This window comes from Dermacentor andersoni, chromosome 7, assembly GCF_023375885.2.
Source record: "Dermacentor andersoni chromosome 7, qqDerAnde1_hic_scaffold, whole genome shotgun sequence".
NCBI lineage: Eukaryota > Metazoa > Arthropoda > Arachnida > Ixodida > Ixodidae > Dermacentor > Dermacentor andersoni.
The window spans coordinates 140,137,391-140,150,772 of NC_092820.1; the positions used below are offsets into that span (position 1 = coordinate 140,137,391).

At 45.8% G+C, this 13,382-nt stretch overlaps 1 long non-coding RNA gene across 1 annotated transcript; it reads left to right on the forward strand.

The window, feature by feature from the left end:
• Nucleotides 1–439: 439 nt before the first annotated feature.
• On the forward strand, nt 440–1,833 carry LOC140219349 (uncharacterized). The gene is made up of 2 exons (XR_011895559.1): nt 440–648; nt 1,705–1,833. It is a non-coding gene; the product is annotated as an uncharacterized lncRNA (long non-coding RNA).
• Nucleotides 1,834–13,382: the final 11,549 nt, after the last annotated feature.

Consider the following 13,382-nt stretch of genomic DNA (forward strand, 5'->3'; position numbering starts at 1 on the left):
TCCAGCAGGCCGCACCTTTTTTAACAGCGGTGCTGTTTAGGGGCTCGCAATTTTCGTCGAGCGTGGTTGTCAGCGCGCGTCTGTCACGACAGGCGAAGGCTCCCCGCTGGGCCGAAAGATTATCAGCGCGCGCCAGGCGGTCGGAGAGGAGGAGGCAAGAAGCAAGGGTGTATAAGAGAGAGCGCACCCATCAGTCACGCCATAGAGAAAGAAATTCAACAAAAGGGGACACTCGGCGAAAACTGGCAGCAGGAAACACGTCACGCCTAGTGTTAATCCCATCCGTTAGTTGACGTGAGCATCTGGAAAAGAGAATGTAAAGTGAACTTACAGACAACGTTTAATTTTTTTTTTATTGTTTCCCGCACGATCTAAAAACTTTTCCCGTATAAATGAACGTGTACTTCGCGACCTAGACTTATTAACAAGCTAGACCTAGTAACAAGCTAGCGGCACGCCAGACGCGCCATTTGATGCGCCATGCGCCAGACGTGCCACCGAAGCGAGCGAGGACGGCTGCGCATCTGAAGTTCGCCTCTTCGGCGACCCGTCTCCTTTGGATGTAGCCTGTTTCATGGCCTCCCGACGTTTTCTTACGTTCCTTCTGCATTTCGACACGGCACCACTGCACTTTTAGACTACGGCAAGGTGAGAAATTTTGTTTGGCAGTCCGCGACGCATTTAAAGCAAATTTAGGCTTACGACACCAAACCGAGACTTGTGACGCAGTTAGCGAAAACGAGCTGGGCCGTCCTGGCTTAGTTCGTTTGAGTTAATGAATTGTTCTGAGAGATGTTTGCGACGCTTTCTATGGACCCCAACAATAATGCAACTTGGTTGTTTTCGGGCATGCTTGCCGCACCTGGCTTTGTGACGCCGTTAGCGAAATGCAGCTTGACCGTGGTGACGGTTTCGCGTGTACTGACTCTTACTGGGACAAGTTTCTGTCGCATTCTCTGAGCCCCAAGATTATTGTAAAAAAATTCGTAACTTTTGGGATGGATATTTTTCGCCGCGCATGGGGTTGTGAAGCCGTTTGAAGAAAAGCAAGCCGGCCGCGGTGACAGTTAATTTGGCGTGTACTGAATTTTAGTGCGACACGTTTGTGACGCTTTATATGGCCCTGCAACAACATATACCTTCTTTCGGCACTCACGCTTGTGGAAAACGCAACGAGCGATTGCCAAGAGTGATAACACGGGGGTGTGTTGCTGGCACCGGCAGCAAACGAAAAAGATAACGCCGAGGAGCTCAAAAACTAAGAACTTAACAATTCTATCTTCTGGGCGGCAGAAAGCAGGCTTTGCACCCATGAATTTGTCTTGCGTGCGACTAGAAGGCATTCTGCGAGCGTGTAACATTGTCTGGCGGAGAGCCTGTGCTGTGGCCACCTCTGTGTACTTGGCGTACCATTGCGTCGACTGAGGCCCAGTAGTTTTGGAAACGCGCAATCGCTCGTGTATTTGTGCTCCTAAAGTGCTAGAAATGATGCCCGGGAAGGGAGGGATGCTTCAATATCGGACGTTTGCTTCATATTTTATGGCATTAATTGGGAGGAGTCTATTTGCTACAAAATTTATGTAAAATGTAATTCATCTGTAAGGCCGCCCATTCACCACTTACGCACGTTTCGCCTCTACACGCAATATGCCTGTTAGGTCAATATACCAAAATGATACAAGCTTGTAATTAACTTTTTTTTAGCTGATGGCATCTGGTGGAGCTTCGCACGGCAAAGACAGTTCCTTACCTGGTGCCACAACTTTGGATAAATGCACAAAATGCCCAGAACGAGCATTTATATAGAGCAAAATAAACATACCATCGTTTCGGTATACGTCCTGCGTTTACTTTATGAAATTGCACATGGCACAGATTCGGCGAAGGTTTGTGAAGATGGTTCGCAATCTTTTTACTAAATAATAAAACGATTCCGCGCAAAGGCCGCGCTTGGTTCAGCAGTAGAAGCGAAAGCAAAAAGAAGGCCGCGCCGATCAGCGGAGCCGGCATGGCGTGTACCAACTGGCGTTTAAAACGCACGCGCCCAAAACCGAAACCGGGAGGTGTTAATCGCAACCGCACGGTGCGCTACAGTCAATTAAGCCGCTGGGCTCTATGGGAGTGTCCGGTCTTGTTGAATCCCTTTCTCAATGCTGTCAGGTTCACTCCCATTTCAGCCCACCTGACGCAGCAGGCCACGCCTCTTTTAACAGCGGAGCTGTTGAGGGGCTCGCAGTGTCCGTTGAGCGGTGTTGTCAGCGCGCGTCTGTCGTGCCAGGCGAAGGTTCCCCGCTTGGCCGACAGATTATCAGCGTGCGCCAGGCGGTGGGAGAAGAAAGGGGTATATAAGAGAGGGCGCCCAACCGGTCGACCTTTCACGCCATGAACACTATGGCCGCGGAACGGTTTGGAGGTGGCAGTGAGCTCGCCGGCGAACTCCAGCGAACTCCGGAAACAGAGCCCAAACAGCGGACGCCCAAAGGCTACAACGTCAGCGCGCGCTCGTCGAAACGTTGGGGGTTCTCCTGCTTTTCCTTAAGAAACATGAACCGCAGATCCTAACTCAATGCAACGATGGAGATGACAAATGACAAGACCGGAGTAATAAACATTAGCAATAAATTCAGAGGACAATCACACGAAACCAATAATTACTCAATAACAGAATGGATAATCGCAAGCGAAGAACAGACAGCAACAGATAATCACAAGAAAAGAACAAATACATAAAAGAAGATCAAAAGGGAAACACAGGAGAGCCACAACTCTGCTGTTTCCTCGCATTTCAAAACCTTGGAACTGGCTTTTATTTTTTTTATCCAACGACCGTATCAACGACCGTATCAACGACCGTTTTATCCAACGACCGTATCACCAGTAACCGTCCGTTACTGGTGAAACGGCGAAGTTTCATCTTAAATGACAGAAAGCAACCGGGAGCACACAAGAGTTCATGGCCGAGATACGACACCCCGCTGTAACATTGCGAATTCGGTGTATTGATATATCAATCTTAGCGTGAGCGGTTTGTTTGTGGCATTCGGAGCGCCGATAGTCACCGACGCTGAATATCGGCGCTCTGAATGCCACAAACAAACGCTCACGATAGATAACGCCTCAACTTTCTAGGAAGCTGTCAAGCGAGCTTTAGCAATGGAACCGGCGCTGAAAAATGCTGCAGGGACACATGGCCACGACAGTTATGCAGACGTGCGCAAAATGCGCAGCTCGCAACACAATTCGAAAGTCAAATCGTTCGAACGCTATCGATGTGTATCGCCAAAACACGCAGTCGCGACGTCTCCGCATGTACATGCTACCTGCCACAAGTGCCAGCAGGAAGGTCACATTCAGCGCGCTTGCAATGTTGAGACAAGGAAACGAAAAAAAAGCTCATGGTGTGTTCTGTCGAAACACGGGAAGGAATTTCCGTTCAATGCTATTAGGTCAGAAACCCATGTAATCCCCATTATGGTGGCTGTTCTTGTGGACAGTGTACCGTTGCAGGTGAAGCAGGACACTGGCGCCACAGTGTCCGTCATCTCAAAGAGCAGTAAAACACGTTGTGGGGCTAGTTGGTGCATAGCTTTCGAAAGATGAAGTGCCTACAGTGACGGCACACTAAGAAAAAAAGACAGGACAAGGTGAGTGTTCTGGCTTTGTTCCCAATAAGTGTGCGGTCACTGTTGGCACTTCAACTTTTGACATCTCGAAGAGCCTTTTCCGCCGTCTTTTTCTGGACATGGAGCCGGAACCTACCAGTCATCGTTTGCGGACGTATACCGGTGACGCCACCAAGCCGACAGGCGCGCCCACGTCACTGCCGAGACCAATACTCCGAAGCAGTTGCTACCACTCTACGTCGTTCCACAATATGCGCAAGCAGCTCTAGGATGAGGGTGGCTTCAGCAGATTCAGCTTGCCCGGGCCCGAATACGGGAATTCAATGCCGTCGAGCCGCTGCTGTCTGCATCAGAGGAAGCTCCGACGGCACTCTTGTCGCTGGTGCGGAAGTATGGGCACTTGTTCAACGACGAACTCGGTTGAATCAATGCTGAGAAGGCAACTCATTATTTCAAGGACAACCAACAGCCAATAATTTTCAGGCTAGGACTGTACCATTCGCGTTGCCTTAGCTGTCGAGGAAAAAGTTCTGAAGCTAAAAAAAAACTTGGTATAATTTCAACTTTGGCAAGCAGCAAATTTGCGACGCTTGTTGTTCCAGTGATTAAGAGCGACGGCTCTATCGGGTTGTGCGGCGATTACAAAGTCACCCTCAACTCTATTTAGGACATTCGATATTACCCCCTACCGAGAGTGGACGAGCTTTTCGCTAGCCTAGCAGGAGGGAAAAAGTCCTCGAAATCGGACCTCAACAGAGCGTACCAGCAAGTCGAGATGTACGACACTTCAAAAAGCTACCTTGCGTTTAACACTCGCAAAGCGCTGTGAGTGTAAGAAAAGACACACTAGGAACACGAGTGCATCTCGGAGCCATGCTGAAACCCTTATCAGAAAAAAGCGTCAAGATTAAGCGGGCCAATGGCGAATTTTTTAATGAGCATCCACAGTACTTGGGTCGCATTGTAAGTGTCGATGGCATTCGTCCAGCCAGTCCGAGATATTCAGAAGGCGCCGAGGCCAAAAGACAAGCAGTAACTCAGATCGCTGCTGGGGCTAGTTAACTACTACAGGAAATTCGTTGCAGATTTCTCCATTGTTGTTTCGCCCATCAAAAGGCTTTTGAATAGCGACATGCCGTGGCCCTGGAGCAAAGAGTGTGAAGCTACCTTCGTTCGTGTGAAAGGCATGCTGTCTGTGCCTCTTGTATTGATCCACTACGACCCCAGCCCGCCGCTACAGTTGTCTTCCGACGCTTCAGCGTATGGAATTGGTGCGGTGCTCAGTCGCATTAATTCAAGCGATCAGCGTCACCTAATTGCTTACGTGTCGCGAACTTTATGCAAGTCAGAATATTGCGAACAAGCAAATTGACAAGGAAGCACTACCGTCGATTTTTGGATTGAAGAACTTTCGTTATTACCTTTATGGGTGTAACATTGCTAGTAAGTGACCAAAAGCCCCTGCACACAATTTTCGAACCCAAGAAAGGCTACCATAGCTGTCGCAAGATTACGGCGTTCGGTGGTTCGACTGCTTGCGTACAACTTTGAAGTTCATGTCATTGTCCCAAAACGCTGATTCCAAGTGCATTTCTGGTCTTTCCACTTCGGGCCTTCAGTGAAGCACGCGAATGCAACTCTTAAGTTTTATGCTTCAGTAGGCTGCCTGTGAATTATCGGCAAATATCTAAGGAGACGAGCCACGACATGTCGTTGAAAGCTGTCTCACAGTACGTGCTGAGGGTTGTACTAATCGTGCGCCAAGTAATGTTTTAAAGCTGTTTTTCAGCAGACGCTGCGAACTTTCTTTGCAGCAAGGATGCCTGGTGCTTATTACTCGCGTCTTGATTCTGAACGTTTCACGTCGTTCATGCTAGACGAGCTGCATCAGAGGTACCCTTGAATCACATGGACCAAAGAGCTGGCTAGAAGTTACCTGTGGTGGCCAACCCTAAACCGCGACATTGAGCATCAAGTAAGCACCTGCGAGTCCTGTCAGTTGCAACGTCTTTCATTTCCCTGCTCAGCTGCACCCATGGGCTTCACCGGCCCGTCCTTGGGAACGAGTTCACGCGGACTTCGCAGGTCTATTCGAGGTTGTCATGCTACTTGTCATTGTCGACGCGCACTACAAGTGGCCGGAGGTGTTTCTGATGAAAGACACTTCAGCTTGGAAAACGATCGACTGCTTGCAGTTTGTTTTGCTCTTTTGGTTTTCCAGCAATCATCGTACCAGGTAATGGCCCTCAGTTTACGTCCAATACTTGCGCTAGCTACATGCAGAGCATTGTACACGTCATGTGTGCCCCATACCGTATTATCCTAGCAGTAACGGTCAAACGAACGCTTCGTGCAGGCTGGGGAGACAGTGTTACTCAAGAATTCCTCTGCATCACTACCATCCGCCCTCGGGGACTTCCTGTTAGCTTATCGTAACGCTCCGCAAACCACTGCAGGCAAAGTTTCAACGGTGCTGTTGCTTCGCAGAAGTTTGCGCACATGGCTCATTCTAGCACTGCCCTCAGTTCACGAAAAGGTCGTAGTGAGGCAGTTCACGCAAATTCTACGATGGTGCCCGAGATGGAAAATTCAGAAGCACTTTAGCGTTGGTGATTGTGTGAAAGCCCGGAACACCAGACTGGGTGAGAATTGGTTCTCCGCTACTAGGCTCACGCAGGCGGGTCCAGTTTCGTACAAACTTAGTGTCGTTATTCCTCGAGGTTTGTTTCAGTGGGTTCGTCACAAGAACTACATTGTGCATGTACCACCGCAAGATGAGGCTACGCCGCATTTAGCACCGTTCCTGGGGCGTGAGCAACAGCTCTAAGTCAACCGGCTCACGGTTCGCCATGCCAGGGTTCCCGGCCTCCTGCCTAGCCAGAAGTCTCAACTGTCTGAGCGTCGCAACCTAGTTCGCAAAAGAAGACCCCCTCACCGCTGCTCTGCGTATTCTAGTGTTCTAAACAAAATAAGTCCGGAGGGATGCTGCATAGCACTGCCTAGCACGGCGATATATATCCGCGCTCCTGCTCTAGCACCCTCCCCTGACACCTTTGTACTTGTAGATAAAGTGGCTCTAAATAAAGCGCTTCGGCCAAGCAACCGGGCTCACTTCAGTTCGGACAAGCATACCATAAACAATTCTTTTCGGTCAGCACGGTTGCCTTGCGGTGAACATGACAGTGCGCCACCCCGAATTTTAGCATATTGCATGGAATGAGTGTGCAGGATCTTGTCCGAATTCCAGAATAGGTGAAACGCACGTATGTGGTGTTTGATTTAGCCTTAGGAAAGCTCATGACATGCTCAATGGCAGGGGTGGCTGGACAAGGAAATGAACAAATGCGCAAACGGATTGTTTGCGGTGGAATATGCCTGAGGAAGTGGGATGAGGAAAAGAAGGCACAGAAAGCAAATGTTAAAAGGCGGAAACAAAGATGGGTCAGTGCACAGAACCAGAGCGTGCATCCAGGGTTCTAACTGCCACTGTTCTTTGGCCGGCGGCTGTTGCCGACTTTGCACAGAGTCGCTGTGGTCTACCCGCGGTCCACAAGGAGTTTTGCGTTGGTCCAGTAAGGCCAGAGTGCTACTGCATGTTGCTGCAGCCGCACGAGCTTCCTGCAGCCTGATATGACAATGACATAAACACAGAGAATGCAACAACACTTGCACGATCGCTGGGGTCAAAAAACTGGATTGCAATAGCTCAGGTTGACCAACCTTGTCTGCAGCACAAGCGGTGACGTATCACTTGCAGCCACAAAATGTCAGGCCACCAAGAGATGTTCGTGAGCACAATAACTTGCATAGTTTAGGACTTCTCAAGAACCTTGTTGCTCTGTTCACGACAAAGCGTAATTTTTGCATATGCTTTTTGCTGCTTTTGTTACTTCTTGACGCATAGTTTATTTTATTGTGTTTTAAGGCAAAAAGAGCGTTTTGTAATAAAGGGCTCTGTAATTATAGGCAGTCAGTTTCTGACCCGATGTCCCAAAACATAATACGAGACGCCAGCAAGTACCGTCGTGGAGCTTTCGTCTGCTTCTCGATGCGTATTTAGAAGTTTCGTAGTCAATGTCTATTCTCATATAATCGGTGTTAGGATCTTGATAGTAATACAGATATTTGGACCATCCTTATATACGATGCTGCTAATTCACTGATGCCAACATAAGGGGAGGCTGAATAGCTTTTATGCAAAGGAACAAGCGCTATAGCAACTTCGGCACTGCAATAAAGATCCCGAGCGCAGTTAACCTAAATTGATTTTCAAGGGGCGCCTGACCTTTCTGTGTACTTGACTCCTGATGGGCGCATAACCGCGGCTCATCTATACCATTCCGAGCGCAATGTTCTCAATTTTACTATTAGTGATACTTTTGCTAAAATTGCAGCAAATTTTAATCGCAGCATCATGCACTGCCTTTTTAACAATGAGAATCGGAGATTGTAAATACCAGCAATATACATTTCTGGATGCTACCATCCCGCTTGACTTCTCCTGAATGTATTTTCAGACAATTCTGTTGTCCATGTGTTCATACCATTTCATTTTTTTCCAAATTGTCCATCAATTCAACCATGTTCCACAGCAAAATTCTAATGTGCTGGCTGTAGTCTCTGCTATGGCTATGGCTAGTGGCTATGCTCGTTTTCAAACTTATCGTAAGCATTTTGTCAAGTCGGCTACAGGAAGCATGCTGTTTTACTGTAGCCTGCTATGAAATATGTTGGGTTTAAATGTACCTAATAAAAACGTTCTTTCTCGTGCCTGCAGGCCAGCAGAAAGAACGCTTGCAGCTGTTTCAAAAAACGCAAAACTGATTTTTTATGCCAAAGGTATGTTTGCTTTACCGCTAGTTCATCGGCGTTCTAAGGAGCCCAAGGTCCACGAGTGCGCTAAATTTGCCCGCTGCATATAACAGCCTCAGGTCATCATAGGGTTTTTTTTTAAAGGTTCAAAATTATAAAAAAAATTCCCGTGGCAGACAGCACAGCACAATTCTATTCCATGAGCTGGTCTACTCGAAGAGACGGACACTACTTGCACAAAACATTGAAATGCATAATCGACTAATTATTAAAAATTCACTAATTCGTTTTCTACTAATTACCTTATTGCACATATTGAAATTTACAAGTTCTACAAGGTGAGTCTGCAAAGTGGATCCACTTGAAACGAATTCTCAGGATGACACCAGTTTCATGATTATGTATCTTGAGCTTTGAGGGGAAATACATTGGCGTTCCAGTTACTTTTGTGCTATAAAGCATAAAATGACGTCTACATTAAGAAACTAAGTTTACAAACGAACTACATTGCGTGACACCCGAAACGTACTGTTCTGCAATTTCTCGTGAAATTATTGTTTATGAAACGCTGCATAGAGACCCTGCAACAAACAGGACTGCTTTCTTGGCCAGTGATGGCGCCTTCTCTAACAATGTACATTATGCAGTGTCCCTATAAAAACAATATAGCGACAACATTGATATGTATTCCCATGGGACAGAGGTTCCATTCTTGTACTTCGTTGTTCACTTATATGTATACCGCACCCTATACATATAATGATGGAGCAGCTATACAGGCTGTCCCAACTGTCACGCACCAAGATTTCAAAAATATGCAAATACCACTTAGAAGAACAGAACCAAGGTAATGTTTGCCATCACTTGGAGCTACTCAGATCCTTTCTTGCGTTCCGGCTAATAAAATATTTGATTATTTGGAAATAATGAACATCTTATATATTACAGTTAGATTGAAAAGCGTAATGGGAAAGATGTAGGCCAACATGAGAAAAGCTCCCGATAAAGGTTTCTGTGGCTCAGTACGTGCTACATAAGTGTTTTTCCGACTGCGAATGCACGCAAAGTGCCTCGATCGACCAATCGCGCAAACCGATCTGCGATGCGGACAGCGTACGCATCTATTAGTACCGGGGTTCGATAGCGTTGTGTGCGCTATAGCACCCGTACGCTTACGCGTCACCCGCGTTCCCGAAGTGAAAGGTTTCAATAGCATGAAATTCAATAGCTTCATTAGCATGAAATTCAGCAGTTTGAATACTTGGAGGAAGAGTTAACCGGGAGGCATCATCACTTACGGCGGTCGTGCCTTCACTGAACGGGGCCGTTTTGTAGGATAATTTCCCACAATAGTTATTCAGATCATTTATGCATTGGTGCGGCTGCGCTATTGCATTGTATCTTAGAGGCTTTGTAGCTGTAGCCTTTGTATTTTGAACATCGTATCTGAGAGCTCTCGCTTTCAGGAAACACCTAACGCCTTGTCAATTTCAAACCCTGTAGATTGTGACACGCAGATATTTTGCTCAGTTTGGACACGTCTAAACACTGAGCTCTCATTCGATCAACATTAGCCGACGTACATTTTGCAGTGTTAGCTTCAGGTCAGTACTGATAGTTTCTGGGTGTAGCGGATAATGCTGCTAGCTTTGATCACCTAACTTCAATGTCGACTTAGTGTGCATCTGTCTTGAAGGTTCCCTTTCCACTTGACTGTGTTGTACAACTTTATATGCCCTGAACGTGGCGTTTGTTCATAATAATTATGTTCGTAAATATACACAAAGGACGAAAGTAACAGCGCAAGTCCTCCTTCATATCCGCTTTCATTCTCACTGTCCTTCGACATCTTTTCCGTCATTCAGGTAATTTGGATAGACAAAAATGCCCGAAGAACTAGCTACAGCCTTATCGGATTACGTTCTGCCGAACTCTATCTTGAGATAAATGTTTAGGATGCCACGTCCGGAATTAGATCTAACCATGTGCAGCTAATATTTATTTAGAGCGTTGAACGTTATGGGCTATATAATTAGTCATTTGATGCCCGCTCCTGGCAAGGATGGCCTCAGAATCAGAATCAGAATTTATTGTTACAAGTTGGGTCAAATTACAAGTGTTTAGTATGCAGGAGAAGGTCCAATAGTCAAAGACTGTATCGGGACCTCCTGTACAAGAATAGTTATGATAATTGACATCTCAAGGCAACAGTAGCATATAATAAGGAAGCATATAATAAGGAATATAATAGCAAGCAACAGGAAATGAACGTTAACAGGCACGAAGAAAAGTTTGGAGCTTTATAAATCAAAACAGGTCAAAGAAATTTTTTATGTGTTCATGGGGCACAAGTTACAAATTTTAAACACGTAGGCAATGAATTTAATAAGTACTTCCACTCAGTGTTTGAACCTAAAGATGAGAGTGTTGCTTCTGTTCCAGAGGGGTTCCAGTCAACACCGCGTAACGTAGTTGCGTCTAAAGAAGGCATTTTTAATTTACTCCTAAACCTGGACGAGAAAAAGGTAGTTGCCAGACAGTATCCCTACAGCATTCCTATGCCGCTATGCGGAGTGGATATCATATCTACATCTAATTTTTACTGCTTCTTTGTCGGGCTCTTCATTGTCTCACGAGTGCAAAAATGCGCGGGTTGTCCCTATCTTTAGAGCAAGTGATCATTCAACGGTATCCAATATTACCGGCCGATATATTCAACTTCAGTTAGTTCTGAGCTACTGGAACCCAGCGGTTGCAGGAAATTGATTCAGTACTTAGAAGAAAACATATTGTTGTCAGATACAGAGGGACAGACAGCGTGACAGATATGATTAATGCGCTAGACCTTGAGACTCTCCGATCAAGACGCACAGAACACAGGCCTAAGTTCTTATACTTGTTGTGCAATAATAAGACGCAGGTTGACAATGCTCGCTCCCTCATCCCTGTGCCACAAGCAAACACTCGCTTTAACCACAGAAAATTTTTACAAGGCTATCGGGTTTCTACCGATTCATTTAAATATTCCTGTTCCCTAATACTCTTTCCCATTGGAATCGGCTACCACAGAGTGTTGTTAACTCTAAGGATGTAGTGGATTTTATTGCCTGTTTGAAAAGTGTAAATACATGGTTTTTCGTTCTTTGCCTTTCTTTTGTACTTTTGTTTTGATTATGTTCCTGCGCCCACTCCTGCTTGGACTCCAATTTGAGTCTACAGTACTGTCAAGCAAATAAAAATAAATAAATAAACCAGTTGCAGTGACAGAACTTTTTGAAGCAATAAATAATTAAGTAAAGAAAAACGTGTGCGCGGCCACACCTAGATTTCATGTTCGGTCTTACAGAGTGGCAGTCAAAGGCTCTAGCTAGTGGTCATTTCACTGTAAAACAAAACTTTCGTTGCCTCTTCCCTGGTGTTTGTCGCTGGTGATTTTCTCACCGAAGATATTTGCATGTAGCTTGCATATGCTCCGAATGGAAGTACCAGCAAACGGGCGCTGATAACTCTTCTATGCTGGCCGCAAACAATGCGGGAGCAGGTTCAATTGTTTTCGAAACACTAAAGAAATTCCAAAATAAAGCAGAAAGCACAGTGTCCGTTGATAGGTATATCTAAAGCACACTGACCTTCTCATCGAATACCGCATTATATTCAGCGGCTCCAGTTTAGAGTTCAATGAAATGTAACGCACCGTGATATTTTTGCATTTACACGCTGCGACACATCAGCAAATCGCAAGAAGCCGCCAGTTATTACCACCTGGTATTTTAACATTAGAACCAGGTACTGCACCTTGCTGCCCATACCGGCGTTTTGCATCCGTGGTAGCAGCTCTTTCACAAATCTGAGCAAATGCAAGGAAAAGCGCCAACGTGAGCACAGATTGCGGTGACGAATTTCTCACGTGCACACTTCTCTACGTACAACGCAGTTTTCTTAGGCTTGTAGCCGTTTTCATTCTTCAAGTTTTTGTCTTACAAACATTTATTAGGCCCGTAGAAGTGCATTCCCACGACGATCTTAAATATTTATAGAGGGAAGCTTACATTGCTGGACAGGGCTCTCTCTCGTAGACTACCTGTTGTGCGCCCCAAGACACCTGATCACGTAGAAAAGGGTACGAAATAAATCAATAGCAATGCAATTTGCTCATTATAAACAACCGAAAGAAAATCCTCAGGACATGGAGATGTTCACGCAGTTGTGGCGTACCCAGCACGCCACAAGCGTGCTTTAAGAACTGACAGATAACCTAGGCATTCTGCATCTCACATGCGTTTAAATATTAACTACACGAAAACTTACCTTCATGCCTTTCTGCAAAAAAAAAAAATGCAATGGCTGCATTGAAAATTCAGTTTCTTTAGTATTCACAGTGCCGCCAACAAAATTATCTCAAGCATATTGTCTTATTAAACATGAGCATTTACTCATCAGCTTCACTGAATAAGAATGTGCATGTGTCTCTTTCGTGTGTTGAATAAATCACCATAGGAGAGCCTCAAATTATGTTACGCGAACTTTAGAAGAGTAGAATTTTGGGCCACTTGCTGATGCATATCTGACTACGTTGAAGCGCAATGGACGGAACAAAGCAACACGAGACAGATTGGACAGGCGTTACTAAGAACTGTGAATCTTTGTTGAAAATCTTCACCGCTCCAGGACAACGCCTGCATACGCCAAAGACATTGTGAAACCAGCGACGAAAAGAGCGGGACCCAGGAACAACGCAAGACAACAAAATTGCCTAAACGAGTGCAAAATCTCATTATGAAATGCGATAATCGGGAAGCGTGTCTACACTGCCAGCTGCGCACAACTGGCAAGAAATACATAAAAAACAAACGAATCTAAATGAACCAGCTCAGCTCTGGCTACCAATGACTAGCGCATCTTTGTTCAAGTGTCCCACTGAAGCCACACTAAACAGTGCACTGGTTA